Source organism: Artibeus jamaicensis, unplaced genomic scaffold, assembly GCF_021234435.1.
Source record: "Artibeus jamaicensis isolate MK-2021 breed Jamaican fruit bat unplaced genomic scaffold, CSHL_Jam_final scaffold_3222, whole genome shotgun sequence".
In the NCBI taxonomy this organism is placed as follows: domain Eukaryota; kingdom Metazoa; phylum Chordata; class Mammalia; order Chiroptera; family Phyllostomidae; genus Artibeus; species Artibeus jamaicensis.
The window spans coordinates 4,284,510-4,301,724 of record NW_026522038.1 but is presented as its reverse complement, the minus strand read 5'-3'; the positions used below and the strand labels follow the sequence as shown (position 1 = coordinate 4,301,724).

The window sequence follows — 17,215 nt, the reverse complement described above, 5'->3', positions numbered from 1 at the left end:
CCTGATCACCAGTGTTTTGAACTGTGCATCTGAAAGTTTGGCTATTTCTTCATTGCTTAGATGTATTGGCTCTGGGGCACTGAGTTGTTCTTGAGCCATGTTTTGATCTGTTCGTGCCTCTTAAGTATGAGGAGTGGAGCCTTCGTTGTTCACCAGGGTGGGGCCACCCAGGTCGCTGGTTTGTGAGGCTGTATGTCGGGGCGGGGTCAGAGAGGGACAATGGCGGTTCCCTCTGCCGCTTCCTGCCTCTGGGGCCTACTCATCCATCTCACTGCTAGCTCCTTTACTGGTTTATCTACGCATGAATGTGTGACCACGATCAGCCCTCAGTGGGCACCGCCTTGCGCCCTCAGTGGGTCCACCTGCTTCTCCACACCTGGGATCTGCCCATGGCTGCTGGCGCACCTGGGTCGCTACCTCGGTCAGTCCAGTGGATCTTTCCTGCCCAACCCTGCTCTGCTGCTGGCTCTGCCCCTCTTACCAGTTTGGCTGAAGGGTTCGTCGTTGTCAGACTTCCGTGTAGTTCAATTTTCTGTGGTTTGGCTGCGTTTTTGTTGCTAAAACTTTGTTGTTTTTAAACTTGGTTGTGTGAGAAGGTGCAGTGCTTCCACCTACGCCTACATCTTGGCGGAAGTCCTTGAAATTTATTTTCTATCAGCCTTTTATACCTAAAGTCATTTACTCCAATTTTTATATATTTTCCCCTTTTTTACTGAATAGATGATCCAGAATATATTTATTTGATATGATGCAATAAAATAGTGGTGGGTAATAGTTTATTCAAAGTTAAGCCATAGGTTTAGTAATTGGAAAGACCTTTTCATTTTTTACTCTTACAGCCCAAACCTGCATTAATTAATTCATACATAAGATACAGAGAAGATACACAGGAAATTAAGATGGTGTGTTAGGAAAGATATGGAACATTCATGAAGTGGCTTTAAGTTCTCTGGCAGTGTGACCTTGGGCAAATTACATAACTTCTAAAACTTTTCCATACCAGTTCAATGTGGATACTGCTACTCTGCTTACAACATTTATGAGGATTAACTGAGAAAAACGTATCATGCCTCTAGCACAATGAATGACATATAGTAGGAGCTCAGTAATTTAAGGGAGTCAATTGCAATAATTCAAGTGAGAGATGACAGCTGAAAGTAAGACATTTTCATTGAAGATGGAAGAGAAGGTGCATATTTAGGAAATATTCATAAAATTTAAGAGATAAAATCCAATAGGTATACAGGTGTGAAAGAATAGAAATAAATAGGAAGCAGTTTGAATCTGAGATGCCTGAAGAACATAAAACATGTGGGAATCCTGCATGATACTCATTGGAGCCTGGTTACATGGAAAGTATAGCTGTTCTTTACTACCTTTAGGGTAAACTTAATGGAGTACATATGTAAAAATTGTCGAAGTTGGGTTTATTTAGGTGAGAAAAATAGAAGAGTTTTTGAAAAACAACAAGACAATTGTTTGCAGGAGGACATATTTATATAAGGCTATCACAGAATTATGGAGTCCTAGAGGTGATTCATCCCTTAATTCCTGTGTATAAACTTCACATTAACTTTTCTATTAGGATTAACTCTCTTAAGTAAGTATTATGTTACTATATTAATCTTTATTGCATTTTAAAAATCTGTAGAGAAACAGTTTAGTGTAGTGGCTAAGACCTAAGACTCTGGGGTGGCTCTGCCTGGCTTCATCCCCAGCTCTACTCCTTGCTAAGTAGTGAAGAAGTTACCTGGCTCCCCTGTGCCTTACTTTTCTTATCAGTAAAATGGGGATAACTGTAGTGCCTAACCCATCCAGGCAAGGTGAGCATTAAATGAGCTGATGTTTGTAATAGGTAATAGAACAGTGCCTAGCACAGTGGCTTTGCTGCGCCAGTGTGAGCTGTGGTTAACACGGAGGTGGGGCGGTGATAGCGACAACACCGTTTGGTGGTGATGACGTGCTAACAGAAGCTGGCACCGTCCAGTGCTTTTGAATAAAGTAGGCAGTCACCAGCACTGAGTGAAACCTCTCTCTCCTGCCTGGAAAGAAAGCCATTTGACTCCCTTCCTGTTTTTATCAAGGACTGGTTGTGATCTGACTTTGAATTCCGTACCATTGATTCCTGTTCTTTGTTGCTCTGTTGTCCCTAGTCATTTCAGTAGATGTGATCAAGTTCTCAAAACTACCAACTTTAACTCACTTCAACTCTTCAAAATGTAAAATAAAACTTTTTTCCAGGAAGATTGAAAATATGGGATATAAAAATTAGTGCGTCAACTCCAAAATACAGAAAACTCTGCTCTAATAAATAAAAATTTTGTCTTATATTTTGCAGTGAAAAGTCATACACTTTCCCCAGCCACTGCTTGTAAATCAGAATTAACTCCTTTGACTGTATACACATTTTAGCTCTCTGACCTTGAATTTCTTATGGCTGTTATCATTATCATCTTAGTTGTTTGTATGCCTCCCTCTACATTCTGGAATCCTCCTACAGATAAGTCTATGCATTATTTTTCTGCTTTCCATCCCCAGTGCTTAGCAAAGTACTGTGCCAACATTTTTTTGTTGTTGAATGAATGAATGTATGAATCAGTCCAAAAAGATTGCCCAAATAATTATAAAGTTTTCAGTTATAATAAACTATCTTACCCAGCGAAAGTAGGTTAATTCTAAACAATAATGGCGGATATTCTTCAATAGAACAACAACATTCAACTAGCAGGGGAAACTGTCTGGACACTAAGAACAAATGAAAACACACGAACATCTTAGGTAGAAGAAATTCCACCTAAATGATTGTGAGGCTTTGCTTAGTTCAGTCTGAATTTTGGATTATTATGAAACTATATTTCAAATGATATGTCTTATTTAATGCCATTCTTTCCATTCACCTCCTGAAAAAAAAAGCAATAAAAACAAACAAAAAAAGCCCACAGCAACCTAGATCATCAGTCTGTTTCCTGGAGTGTCAGCAGAAATGGTAAGATTCCTCTGACCACAGGGCCCTGTAAGCTTGCCAATGAAAACATGCATGTTGTTCTTCTTGCCTTTTGTGTCTGAGGTGCCATGTAGTCAGCGGAAACAAATCGGTCCAAAAGCTCTGTTGGCTGTTCTTCCCCCAGCTCTCTGTCCCAAGGAGCCAGTGTGCCACAGCTGCTGACCAGACCAAGGAAGCCACTAGGATTTATGACAAGGGCAGGCTGGAAGAAGAAGCCCCCAGGATTTCAGCACAGGGCTCTGGCACAATGTGACCAGGGGAGCGGGGGCTGAGGTGCAGTACCCAACAGTGTTGTGGGCACTCGGCACTGCTACTGCTTCCATCACAACATAGTCCACACTGCACTCCTGCCTTGTAACTGACTCTTTGAGTGCTTGCCCCTATAGGTCTGAAGACTTCACCTAGAAAGAACTGTCCTATGGGATATTAGCCTTCCTTACACATTTGAATGGGCTTATGGCAAACGGTCCTTCTTCCAGCAATCCACTTGAATCTTCATCTATCCTGTTCAATAACTGTGAATGTTTAATCTGATGCTAGAAAGCTGTGAGAAAGCTTTACAATAAATACTTTTTTTAAATGTGCTTTATTATTTTTTTGAGAAAAGCTCGCCTGACAGTTCTGATAATGCAAATAGCTGTTTCATGTCTTTTCAGTTAAAAAATGCAGATTTTAGAATGTCTGGCTATATATGATAAATAAATAAATACTAAAGTTTCCCAAACCAGTCTGATGGATTTAATTGTATCATGATAAATGCCCTAAAGGAGCATCGTAAATATCAGAGGCTACTTACAAACAGTACCAAGATCCCTGGTTCTTGTTTAAAAAGCCAAGTAAAACAAAAACTTCCATATCATTCTAGGAAATGAGTTATGGGTGATAGTATTCTGATTTTTTTTGCATTTTAGAAGTTATAAGAAAATTTGTAGAAAATTAGTTCAGTAGAGAAACTCAAACATTGCAAAAAACTTCTTCAGAGACAGGCAAATTAAGAGGCTCTCCAGATAGACCCCATACAGTGACCTTCCAGCATCAGCCAAGAAGAAAAAACAAGAAACCGTCCTACCAGCATTATGCTAAGAGGAGACCTCATCCATCCTCTCTGCCTCCCAGAATCATCCTCTGTGGGTGATGGCCAGAGAGCTCAATGCACAGTGAGATGAATGTGAACATTTCAGTCACCCAGAACACAGGGAGTGGGTAGACGACCTTGTCAGCATTATAAATGACTTCCTTACATTGCAGATTTTGCTTTCTCCTCTTCTCTTATCCTTCAGCACTTGATCTTGGTAGAGCTTTCAACACCATTGATTATGATATAGTTTGGAAATGCTTGAGGGAGTTTGCCTTTTGTCCATTTCCGTTTTTAAATGGTTTCATTCTTACCCTGCAGACAGTTGACATCATGTATCAATGGCCGCCCATTGTTCTGGGGCCAAAGTGCTTGAGGTTGGTGCACAGTGGCCTAACGTGGACCTATGGCTATTGAAATTCTTCAGGCTGCCTAGCCTGCTAGACACCATAGTGGCTGTCCATGGTCAGCTTCAATTGTTTAAAGATACTGCTGGAACTTTTGTTCCCTGGTGGGAGGTGGGGGAAGAGGCAAGAGGTCGGAAGTGAGTTTTGTTTATAATGGAATTATGGAAATCCAGGTCTGAAAGAAATTCCACAAGTTTAGCCTGTGTTCCCTGGAGCAATGACTTGGCTGTAGGCTTCAGTATTGCTGTATCAATTGTATACTGTCTTATTCTCTACCAGCTTTATGTTCTAAAGTAGTATTGTTTAAAACTTTTTCTTTATATAACTATTTTTTGCATTTTATTTTATTTTACTTGTTGTTCAATATAGTTTTCTGTCTTTTACTCCCATCCCAGCCCACTCCCCCAGCCCTCCCCAGCTTCCTCCCATTTTCATCCCCCTCCCCCACCCCTACCACCTCCCCCCCCCCCCGAGTTTTTGTCCATGTGTTCTTTATACTTGTTCTTATAAACCCTTCCCCCTTTCCCCTGAAATTCCCTCCCCTCTCCCCTCTGGTCACTGTCAGCCTGTTCTCTATTTCAGTGTCTTTGGTTACATTTTGCTTGTGTGTTTGTTTTGTTGTTTAGGTTCCTGTTAAAGGTGAGATCATATGGTATTTGTCTTTCGAAACCGCCTGGCTTATTTCACTCAGCATAATGCTTTCCAGTTCCATCCATACTGTTGCAAAGGGTAGGAGCTCCTTCTTTCTTTCTGTTGCATAGAATTCCATTGTGTAAATGTGCCGTAGTTTTTGATCCATTCAGTTACTGATGGGCACCTAGGTTGTATATTACTTTATTTAATGCTTCTTCATTTGGTTTTCCATTTTCACTTATCAAACTGTTCACTTAGTGTGCAGTAGTGTACCAATGAGTTTACCTGCTGAATTGCTTTAAACATAGTAATAGTGACCACGGCAGGACTCTCTGCTCTGCTTGTTATCATAACCAGTATTCTTGTTAGAAATGACTAGCAGGATTTTGTCATTTTCTCAATTAGGATTCTGCAGAACACCAAGGTGAGACACGTAATAAACACTCAAGTAATGCTAACTTGCTTAGTAAATGAATAAGTTACTGGGGTTAATAAAAGTTGACAGTGAGGCAAGGGAGCAAGTTTTACTTGTTATAATTTTACTGCAAATCACAAAGCAGTTAATTACTTACCTAGTTTAAGACACCTGAAAATCATACCTACATGTCCCTTCCACGCAGGGAAATCTGCTAAATGCTCAGAATATATATTTATTGTGACCATTTAAGCATTTAAATTTTCATTGTCAGTCAGAACTCCCAGGAAAGATGTGATGTTTTGGCATTTATATGGACTTTCAAGTGAACATATAAGATTATGAAGATTGTTGAGTTGACTAAGTCTGAATAGGTTATGTGGGGCAAAAAATATACATAGAAAGCAAAACACACCTTAAAATTCCTAATGTGTTTGTTTTATACATTGTGTTAACTATTTTTCCTTTGTGGTTATACTTTTCAATATTAATGGAAGTCTAGGGGAAAATATAATAAAAATGTGTGTTCTAAAATTTTATGAGAAGATCTAATATGTGAAAAATTAAGTTTTAATATACTTTCATTTAATACTTTTTAATTGATTTTACATAGGAAGGAGGGGAGAGAGAGAGAGATCATTTCTGTTGTTTCACTTATTTATTTATTGGTCAGTTATGTGCTCTCACAAACGGTGGGGGGTTAGCTGACAGAACCCGCAACCTGGGCACGTGGGGATAAGGCTCTAACGGAGTTACCCAGACAGATAACGTGCTTTCTCTTTTGTCTATTTCCTCATTCTATCTTCTTCACATCACATAATACCAATTCTTGTGTCTAATTTACTTCAGTCTCTTTCAAATGTGATTCTGGTCATGTCTTGACTATAGTCTCAAATTTATGGAATAACTTAATTTATTTATTAGTATTTACCTCTTTTAAAGTACATATAGACAACTAATCTAGCAACTAAGTATTTATTAAAGTAATGTAGAAAGTGCCTATAAATCACTTGAAAATTAAATTAGAAATACTGAAAGTAGTAATGATATTCTGTCTGGTCATCGAAACTGCCACCATAGATACTAGCAACTCAGTAAATGTTAGTATTTTCTGGATTTTGAATTGACACTTGACTATCCTGTTCCCATAATAAAAACGTGAGGTGAGGTTGCATTTGGGAAATGTTTCCAGCCTTCAGCGGACCTACCTATTCCCATTATTGAGGAACTCAATCACCTGTCTCAATGAAATTACATTGCTTTATCTAGTTGTGTTTTTCTTAGGACTGGTGATAAGAAAAAGGTCTCCTACTTTTGCATTTTGTTTTAGGGAAACTACTTTGGATAAAAATGGGCGAGCAGGGGTTCACCAAAGTTTTAAAGCATGTGCACAGTCCTTTCAGCCTTGTTAGGAAAGCATTTCTGTGCTTTATATACTAGGGCATGAGTTAGTCTCATTGGCATGATAAGTAATTTTGTAAAAATAGGCTGAAACAAGCTTAGTTTTCTTAAACGAAACATCTGTGATTTCCTTGACTATAAGGGTTAATTGAATGCCTAAGCGATGGCTCTATTGTATTATAAATCATTTAATCATATTCTCATAATTAATGAGAATGATCCGCAGAACTCCCTTTGGACCTGATGTTAATTTCATTACTTAAACCAAGTCACATCATCAGGAATTCATCTGCCTATAAATTAAATTTGGATTCAGTTTAGCTGGGGAGAACACTGAATTTTTTACATTAGTTAACCTGTTTAATATTTTGTATCATTTGGCACATTTGTGTGGTATGCTTTGTTTTCTATGGAAGCAATAGGAAGTCTTAGGAAGAGTCTCTTATCTTGTCTTCAAAGCAAAGGGTCAGTGACACTGTGGGCGGGGGGCCAGAACTGGCCACATCCTACTGGCCACTTTGACTCCTTTTTCAACTACTTCAAACAGCCACCTAAGTATTGGCTGTTGACCCTGACTACATATCTACATGTTAATTTTTTGTGCATTGAATGATTAGGGTCTGAGCAACATAACATTTTGAGTTTTTTCCCCTATTTTTATATGTTAAACTTCTATTTTTAGTTCTGGCTATTGTGTCATGGAAATGACACTGAAAAATTAGAATCCAAGTGTGAATAGCAAAATGGTAAAGGCTTGAAGATATGATCTATAAGAGGATATTGAAGAATAGAGTGTTGCTAGCCTTGGTGGAAAGCAACAGGGAAAGATATGATAGTATCTTAAAGTGTGTAAGTTAATGTTACAATAGAATGAGTAGAAAAACACTGATTATCAGCAGACGACAAAAGCAGATAAGGCTGTAATATGCCAAAGGATACATTGTGTTGTGGTTCACAGCTAAACCGTAGATATCTAGCAATCAACAGTGAAATGTTATATTACGAAACCAGAATTCCAGGGGACACTTAATAAAGCAGATCTGTTGTAACTGTGTTATGTATGAATAAAACACACACCGGCTGAAAGAGCAGTGTGAAAGGATAAAACTCAAAGGGTGAAAATGAGTGTTGTCTTTTTGGAATCTCTGGTCCATTAGCTCTCAGTATTCTCACGATGCAGATAGCGAGGGCTTCTCTAGAGTCAGTTCCAAACCCTGGAGGGACTTTAATAGAAGACTAGCAGCAGAAATGAAGTTCAGGAGTTCAGAGATGGTTGAGGCATTTTGTTTGTTCTGGGGTAAGAGGCTCAGGTCTTACTTTCTCTCCTTCCTACAACACGCACACCTCTTCTCTGAGAGGGTCCAGGTTGTGTGTAACAGTGTAGTGATTCCATCTGGACATGTGGTGAATAATGGTAAATCTGTCCTCAGAGAAAAGTTTCATCCCCATTAAACTGAATTGCAGGTATCAGCCCCGGACACAGAGGAGGAGTGGAAGAAGCCGTTAAATCCTACACTATGCTGCAGAGACAGGACAGCTCGTGTTGGTGGTTGGAATGGGGTGGTGCTGAGCAGTATGAAGTTTTATGCGGGCCCCCTGTAGAGTTATGTAACTGATTTAGCACATCTGGGCAAGGAATAGCTTGGCAGCTGCAGTGCTGATTGCAACATTTGTTATTGAGAAATAAGACGTCTTGGTGAGGTTGGGGATCTGCAGTGGTCATGGTGCCTGTCATTTCAGAGTAATCAAAAGGTTTCAGAGAGAAGGCAGAAAACTTGCAGAGGGTTTTGCAAGCTGAGAATGTGGGTGGGTCTATATTATGACAGAAATTGTAAAATCACTATGAAATGGCAGATTTTAGAGACCCTTATTGATCCCGTAATTGTAGGAGGAGCAAAGTTCCAAAATCTAGAACCCTTGTAATGTGACGGGGTTATGCCTTAAACTGGAAATAGGACTTCAGTCATAATAACCTTGAATAACAATTTTCAAAATAACAAAATGAACTCTCATTTCATTCTCAAAACTCATTATTAGAGAAGACATAAACTGAGTTTATGAAAGAAGGAATGTAACTAGTAAATACAAAATGATCACCCTAATTAGTTGAGAGTGAAATGTGAGTTAGGTCGAAGTAATATCTTTCATTTATTAACTTAGAAATTTCAAAATTAATGAGATTATGCAGTACTGGTTTAGAAATGGAGATTGGAACTATCATATATTTCTAGTCAATTTCCACAAAAGATCTTTGCCTCCCTTAGCTCAGGAGTCTTATTTCTGAAACTCCATTACAAGGAAATAATCCCTATTAAGGAAAGCAAAACCAAAAACATCTGTTTTAGTCTATTCAGGGCACTATAACAACATACCATACATGGGGTAGCTTGCACACAACAGGAGTTTATTGTTCACAGTTCTGGAGACAAGAAGTCCAAAGTCATGGCACTGACAAGGGCCAGTTGTGATGAAGACCTTTGTCCAGATCACAGGCTGCTGACTTCTCACTCACTGTGGCCTCGTGTGGTGGAATGGGCAAGAGACCTCTGTGGAGCCTCCTTTATGAAGGTCGTGATGTCTTTTATGAAGACTCCTACCCCATGACTAATTGCCTCCCAAAATCTCCACCGAATATGATCACCTGGGCAGTAAGGATTTCAACTTGTGTATTTTAAGGATAGATACAAACATCCAAACCATATGCACAAAGATGCATATGTGACCATGACAACCCATATGCACAAAGACATTCATCATGATAGAGTAAATAGTAGTCAAAATGTGTGGGAAACCAGAATGTTCAATAGCATCAAGTTTTATTCCATTTACTTTAAAATGAAACATCTTCATAACTAAATATGATTAAAGATAATGATTATGAAGAGGAATACAATATGGAAAATGTTTAAGAAAAAAGTTTCAAAATGTGGTGTGCATAGAATAATCATACCAAGTATACCAAAGTGAAATAGCAGCAGTGTTAGAGAAGTGAGAATTTTTTTAAATTGATTTTCTCTTCTTGTTAACTTATATTTTATTGATTATGCTATTTTAATTCTTCCAATCCCCCCCCCTCCATCCAGCATCCCTAACTCCCTCAGGCAACTCCTCCACCATTGTTCATGTCCATGGGTCATGCAAAATAAGTTCTTTGGCTACTCCATTTTCTATAGTGTACTTCACATCCCCATGGCTATTCTGTAACTACCTATTTGGACTTGTTAATCCTTTCGCCTCTTCACCCATTCACCAACACCCCCCTCCCATCTGGTAACCATCATACACTTGCCATATCCACAATTCTGTCTCTGTTCTCCTGGCTTGCTTAGTTTGTGTTTTTAGATTCAACTGTTGATACATATGTATTTATTGCCATTTTATTGTTCATAGTTTTGATCTTCTTTTTCTTAAATAAATCTCTTTAAAATTTCATATAATAATGGTTTGGTGGTGATGAACTCCTTTAGATTTTTCTTTCCTGGGAAGCTCTTTATCTGCCCTTGGATTCTAAATGATAGCTTTGCTGAGTAGAGCAATCTTGGCTGTAGGTCCCTGTTCTTCATGACTTTGAATATTTCTTGCCAGTCCTTTCCAGCTTGCAAAGTTTCTTCTGAGAAATCATCTGACAGTCTTATGGGAACACTGCCGTACATCAGAATGTCTTTTCTCTTGCTGCTTTTAAGAGCCTCTATCTTTAACCTTTGCGATTTTATAATTATGATGTGTCTTAGAGTGGGTCTCTTTGCATTCATCTTGGTTAGGACTGTGTGATCTGACTTTGAATTCCGTACCATTGATTCCTGTTCTTTGTTGCTCTGTTGTCCCTAGTGCCTAGTCCCAGTGCTCTGGACTTGCACATCTATTTCCTTCACCAAGTAAGGGAAGAAATCTTTCATAATGTTTTTCAAATAGATTTTCAATTTCTTGCTCTTTCTCTTCTCCTTTGGGCACCCCTATGATACAAATGTTGGAATGCTTGAAGTTGTTCCATAGGCTGCTTACACTAGCCTCAGCTTTTTTTTTAAGGGGAAGAATTCTTTTTTCTTCTTGTTATTCTGATTGGTTGTTTTTTGCTTCCTTATATTCCAAGTCATTGATCTGATTCTCAGCTCCATGCACTCTACTGTTATTTCCTTGTAAATAGTTCTTCATTTCAATTAGTGTATCCTTCATTTCTGACTGGATCTTTTTTATGCTGCTGAGATCCTCACTAAGTTCCTTGAGCATCCTTACAACCAGTGTTTTGAACTCTGCATCTGATAGATTGCTTATCTTCATTTTGTTTAATATTTTTTCTGAAGTTTGGTCCATTCTTTTCTTTGGACTATGTTTCTTTGTCTCCTCATTTTGACAGCCTTCCTGTGTTTGTTTCTATGTATTAGGTAGAGCTGCTATGACATCCTGTCTTCATAGTGTGGCCTAATGGGGTCCAGTGGTTTAGCTCCTCTATCACCCAAGTTGGTACTTGAGGTGTGCCGTTTGTGTGAGCTGAGTACACCTCCCTCTTGTAGTTGAGGCTTGATTGCTATTGGTAGGTCAATGGAAGGGGTGACTGACCTAGGCTAGTCAGCTGCTAGGACTTGCTGTGACCACTGACCACCATCCTCTGACCTCCATGGAGGATCAGCTGTGTAGGGGAAAGTTGGTGCTTCTCTGACCTGGTGTTTAGCTGTCCACAGGGTCTGTTGGGTCTGGCATGTCCCAGGTTGTGCAAGCTAAGGTGAGGCCCCACCTATGTTCTATTCAGGGCCATCCTGCCTGAGGTATAAGGCAATCTGAGATGGCTGCTACTTGTGCTGGGCTTGGAGATTCCAACATGAGGCCATACTGTGAATCTAGGCTGGCTACTGCTAGTGCTGGGACTGTGGCCACTTAGCAAGTGGTATGAAGGCTGAGGGCTCACTGAGGCCAGCTGTTGCTTGTTTGAGAGGATTAAGGAAGTTGTGAAACATGAGCCAAGACTAGCCATTCATGTGGTAAAGCCACTGTTAACATCGTGGGTGAGCCATAAGTCAGGTGGGATGTAGTCTCAGGGGATCTTCAGGGCAGGGCAAACAGAGTTAGCCAGGTTGATGAAGTCTCAGATACGGAACTCATCTGCCAGCTCTGTGGGCCTGTGGGGAATGGTTTAGAAAAGGGACAATGGCCTCTGCCCCCCCATTCTGTTTGGGAGAAAACTGTCCCCCAGCTCATGCCTTGATGCCAGACACTCAGTTCCTCCCTGTATGCCACTGGTGCCTTTCAAGCTGCTACCCTAGTGCTGGAGCTCAGAGGGTGTGAGTCTCAATAAGTTTGTGTGTGTATTCTCTAAGAAGAACTGCTTGGGGCTCCAGAAGTTTCTTCTACCAATTCAATCCCGACTGATTTTGGCAGCCAGAAGTTATGGGGACTTATCTTCCTGGAACTGGAACCCTGGGCTGGGGGGCCTGGTGTGGGGCTATCACTCCTCACTCCTAAGATATCCCTTCTAAATTTTTATCTACCACATGGATGTGGTACCAGCTCATTCCGTGTCCTGCCCCTCCTACCAGTCTGGATGGATGTGGTTTCTTTAATTCTATAGTTGTCAGACTTCCATTCAACTTGATTTCTGGTTGTTCTGAGTGATGATTGTTCTATAATTTAGTTGTAATTTTAATGTGATTATGCAAGGAGGGGACCCATGTTTACCTATGCCTCCATCTTGAGCAGAAGAAAAAAATGCTTTTCTTAATTTTCTGAATTCATGTTATATAATTATCCTGCTTCTATTTCTTAAAATTGCCTCTTTTGAAATTTAGCTATCTATGGTAAGTAGCAGTATGCCTAGTTTACAATAAGTAAATAAAATGAGTTTTCAAATGTTTAAAAGTCAGCAGCTTCCACATCTTCTAGGCAATCCCAGTTCTCTTCCTCCCCCGCAAGAAAACAGAGCCATAGGTAGATATGAGCATTTCATTTACAGTGGGCCCAGAGAGTCTGACTATTTTGTTTTACACAAAGTGCCCTTGTCCATCATCCCTCCCTCTATTTCTCCCTCTCTTCTCCCCCCTTCCTTCTTACTCTGTCAAAAATGATAAATCTGTTGCATGTGCACCAGGCCCTCAGACTAAATATCCTACTTACCCATTACTAGTGTTTCTTCATTGCTTTTATTTTTTTTCATTCAAATAGAATGATCTAAACATTGTGTTGAGTTTGGGGGGCCTATAATATGTCATTAAGAAGACCTTGATAAAAGAAAAGGGCAGGTGTCCCACCTGTGAAAAAGCAATAATAGAGAGGATTAGTTTTCCAAGTCCAGCATGGGGCTTACTACACTGGCCAGCTTCCAAGCTACTGAAGATATGCACAGCTGGCCTCGAGGAGCTGCTGAGAGCAGCAGCACGTGCCCTAGTAGACTTCTGGGTATCTCGTAGAATAGGACCTAAGCTTAGAAGACAAGTTTTCAGTTTTAGATTATCGTTGGACCCCATGACATTCTTTTGGTGCGTCAGGTAAAACGTTATTTACCTGATGAAGACACTATCCCAGTGTCTTTGGTTTTATCTGAGATCTGACTCTCCTCTCTATTGTACTTTGAGTTCAATTAGATTGGGAAAAATTTCACCTCTCTAATCCCTTTTCTTCCAACTTTTCCTTTTATTCCATTTTGCTTCTTTCCCTCCTTAAATCATTACCATAATCTTGGCCTCAAAAAATCAGCATAAGCCAAAGGCTGTCTCATGAGGGAGATATTACTTTCATGTGTGGCCTAAACATAGTACATAAACTACTCTTTGGAAAAGAAAACAAAAATCATGCACCAGGAGATGAAGAATATATTCTTCTGTAAGGAGATTTTTCCACTGTGCTTCCTGATATCCTAAATGGTCCCCAGTGTTATGAAACAAAATTTAGGTTACCATTTGGCACCAAAGCATTAAAAAAACAGTCTGTGACTCTAATTTTAAAATGCTATGAAGATTAAAAAACATTTTCAGTGTTTATTTTCCTGTGAGTCAAAGAGTTGCCGTGTGTTTACATGATGAGGCTGCCCATTAAGGTGGGGGAGGTGGGTCTGGGGTCTCTGTGGAGTGTCCCAGGAATCGTACACATTAGGAAAGGATACACAGTTAAAGAACACAAGTTCTAAAGGTGATTTCTATACTAAGTCAGGTGAAAGAGGATTTAAATTTTTTTATACTTCTGTACGCATAGGATGTTCTCATAAACCCAATTATACTTCCCGGAAAGTTGCAGGAGTAGGATATAAAGCATAAGCAACTCAAAAGAGTTGCTTGGGATCTCAATCTCTTGGGATTTTGGGTTCATCATTATTACTATATGAAAGCCAAAGAAAATGTAAAGGTTACATGTGTCTACAGGAAAATCCTTATACGTAATCACAAATGCTGTATGAGAATGAGAATAATTATATTTGTATGTTATATTCTCATAGTGACATAGTGAAGTTTGACTTTTATAGCTCATTTATTCATAGATTCACCAAACACCTATTAATATTATATCATTCTCCAAGGCACCAGGGCTCAAAGATAAATCAGACTTATCCTCTGTTCTCAGGTGCTTGAGAATGGTAAATGGAAGTTGACTTGTATAGGAAAAATTACACTACAGCATATTAAGTGCTACAATGATGATGGAGGTGGGTAAGGTGGTATTAAAAATATTGATCAAGCAGTATGGAACAGGCTCCAAAAAAATCAGAAGAGATACCAGGCTTCATGCTGGAATAGAGTTTGAGATATCGCTTTCTGGGCAAGGTCTTTTGTCTTTAGTATGGAGATTCAGGAGGGCTCAAGGTAGGAGCCTGGATGGTCAGGGTATTAACAGAAGTACTCAGTGGTGGTTGGTGGGGGAGACTACAATACTGGCTACTAACAACCGGTGTGGCAGTACTGGTGTGTACCAGCTGTGAATCAGCTCTGCTTTTGGAGTGTTACCATTTATTTAAAAATGAATGCTCAGATATTTCCACTGCTATTATTCTAGATTGCTGCCTATTTTAAATTCATTGAGTATATTTCTGCAGCTGTCACTAAGGCTTTGCTTCAAATGATATATGTATCACCCTCAGGCAGGTGGGACATGTGAAGACTTTGATGGGACTCTGTTCAGCTTGAGGTTTTGGATTTAAATGACTAGTAGCATGTGTGGGTTGACTGAAGATATTACTGTTACAAAAGGGTAGTTATGTACTACCTTTAATCTAACCATATTGCATTTCATCATTGGTTGCTGCAGTGAAATGAAAAACCTTGCCATATAGTGAATACTTTAATCTATCATCATAAAGAAGGCCTTGCCAATCTTGGCTCAGAAAATCTAGATTTAATGACCAAATTGGAGAAAAATAAAAATAGAAGCTACTTAGTAGTTATCTTTATATAATTTCCTCTAAATTAATATTCAATATTTTTGGTTATTTCATTCAATAGAATAGAAATTAAAGAATAAAATGGAGAACAAACTTATTCTTGAAACACATACATATTTCCATAAAGCACACACAAAAAAGTATTTATAAACTTTGGCATTATTTGGGTTACCACGTCAATATTTTATAGCACAAAAATATAACAAAATGTTTCTGTCAGGAACCTAAAGAACATAGTTTTTACATTCTTCTGGAATGTAGAGCTTTATCTGGTTAAATTATAATTGACAAAGGTGAACAAAGACTGGCTGCTGATTTATTGTAGCTTGTGATGCAATTGAATGGAAGTGATCCTACTTCCGAACATTTCTTCACCAGGGAGGGAGGGTGTGTAGCAAGATCAAACAACTGTGCTTCATGGTTATGTGTATTCAGGCAGAGTGGTTAAGACTCCAGAGGGATTTGTTTGCCTGCATCATGCCCTGGGCACTTCCCCTCCTCAATCCCCATGGAATTTCTCAGCTGCAGCCATCAGTCCGAGGGGTTAGATGTGCCTGAAAGAAGCAGACCACATTGCTCTCATTCATTACTGCAGCCTAGTTCTTGCCACAGTTCTGAAAAGTCAATGAATTCTGGGCTCTGGCTGACTCTCCTACCATTGCATTTGATACAGCTTCCCTCTGCCTCTGTCTTCTACCTTCTCAAGACAGGACCTCCACACTTGATACCAAAAAATACAGTAGTGACTACTATCATTATACCCATGTAATGATATATCGGCACGTTTGATGTGAAATCAATGGACTAAATTGGTGTTCTTGCATTTACTTTGGGGGACCTAAGTGCTACTTTTGTAGGTAGAACAGTGTGGCCATTAGTTTGGAAATGAATTTTTTGTTTTCTTTCTCATTAAAGCATATGTTGGAAGGAGCTCTAGAACAGTCTCTTCATGTTGCGGATAAGTCTAAGATTCCGCAAAACAATGACAATGAGGCATAGGAGGTTTCTGGTTCATAACCCATTAATCAATTCTGCCATCTCCTTATTTCAGGGATAATTCACATCAATATTCCATTGATGAAAACTCAGAATTAACTCATTGTATGTGAGTAGAAATATTTGAAAGAATTTCACAAACTTTAAAGGGAACCAGCAAAAAGGTACAAATAACCCTAATAGGTTTAGCCTCAGTTTTGTGTTTTGTTGTCAGAGATTCTGTAATATCATCATTATGTTATTATCCATTTTACCCGGGCAGTTCATTACAATTATGTCTGTGAAACTGGCCCTGATGCTATAGATGTTCAAGTACAAGACCAGTATTTTCCAGGTTTTGGGGCTTGTACCCTCCAAGGGTAAAGGTCTATCGATCACATTTTGAAAGAAAAAAATGAAGAGTCTGTGATGAATTTAATTCGTGATAACATGCCAATATTCTGATGCAGTTTTCAAGGCCCAAGGTTGACATCTGACTATTGTGCTAATGATAGAGGGACATTTTGTTTTATCTCCCCAACATGCAGAAATAATACCACCAATTTTTTATTCTATAAGGCTCTACTCCTTGGAGCCACCTTTGAGTTTCAACCTTGTTGCAGACCCTGCATTGTAGCTGAAACAAAAGAAATTCACATGGGCTACAGAATCCTGTGAAAAAAAAAAGGGCAAGCGGCTTCTCTCTCAAGGGGAGAAAAATCCTCAGCCCTCTCTCCAGTGAACTTTTATTGTCTTACTGGGCACATTACATGAAGGTCCTCATTAACTATGCACAAGTTTGATTTAGGTGGTGACCTTTTACAGAAAACAAAGGAGAGGATGCTGGTAATCACATCACTGAAGAGGAATATTTGCAAATGGAAAGGCAAGAGTGGTTGAACCAGTTACACTGGTCCTTGGAAGATTTAGCATGGTTTTTAGGAAG

General features: G+C 39.3%; 1 protein-coding gene across 1 annotated transcript in view; it reads left to right on the top strand.

Moving 5' to 3' along the window:
• The window catches only part of COL25A1 (collagen type XXV alpha 1 chain), a 472,627-nt gene that overhangs the window by 221,908 nt on the left and 233,504 nt on the right, over nucleotides 1-17,215 (top strand). The gene's annotated exons all lie outside the window — the stretch shown is intronic.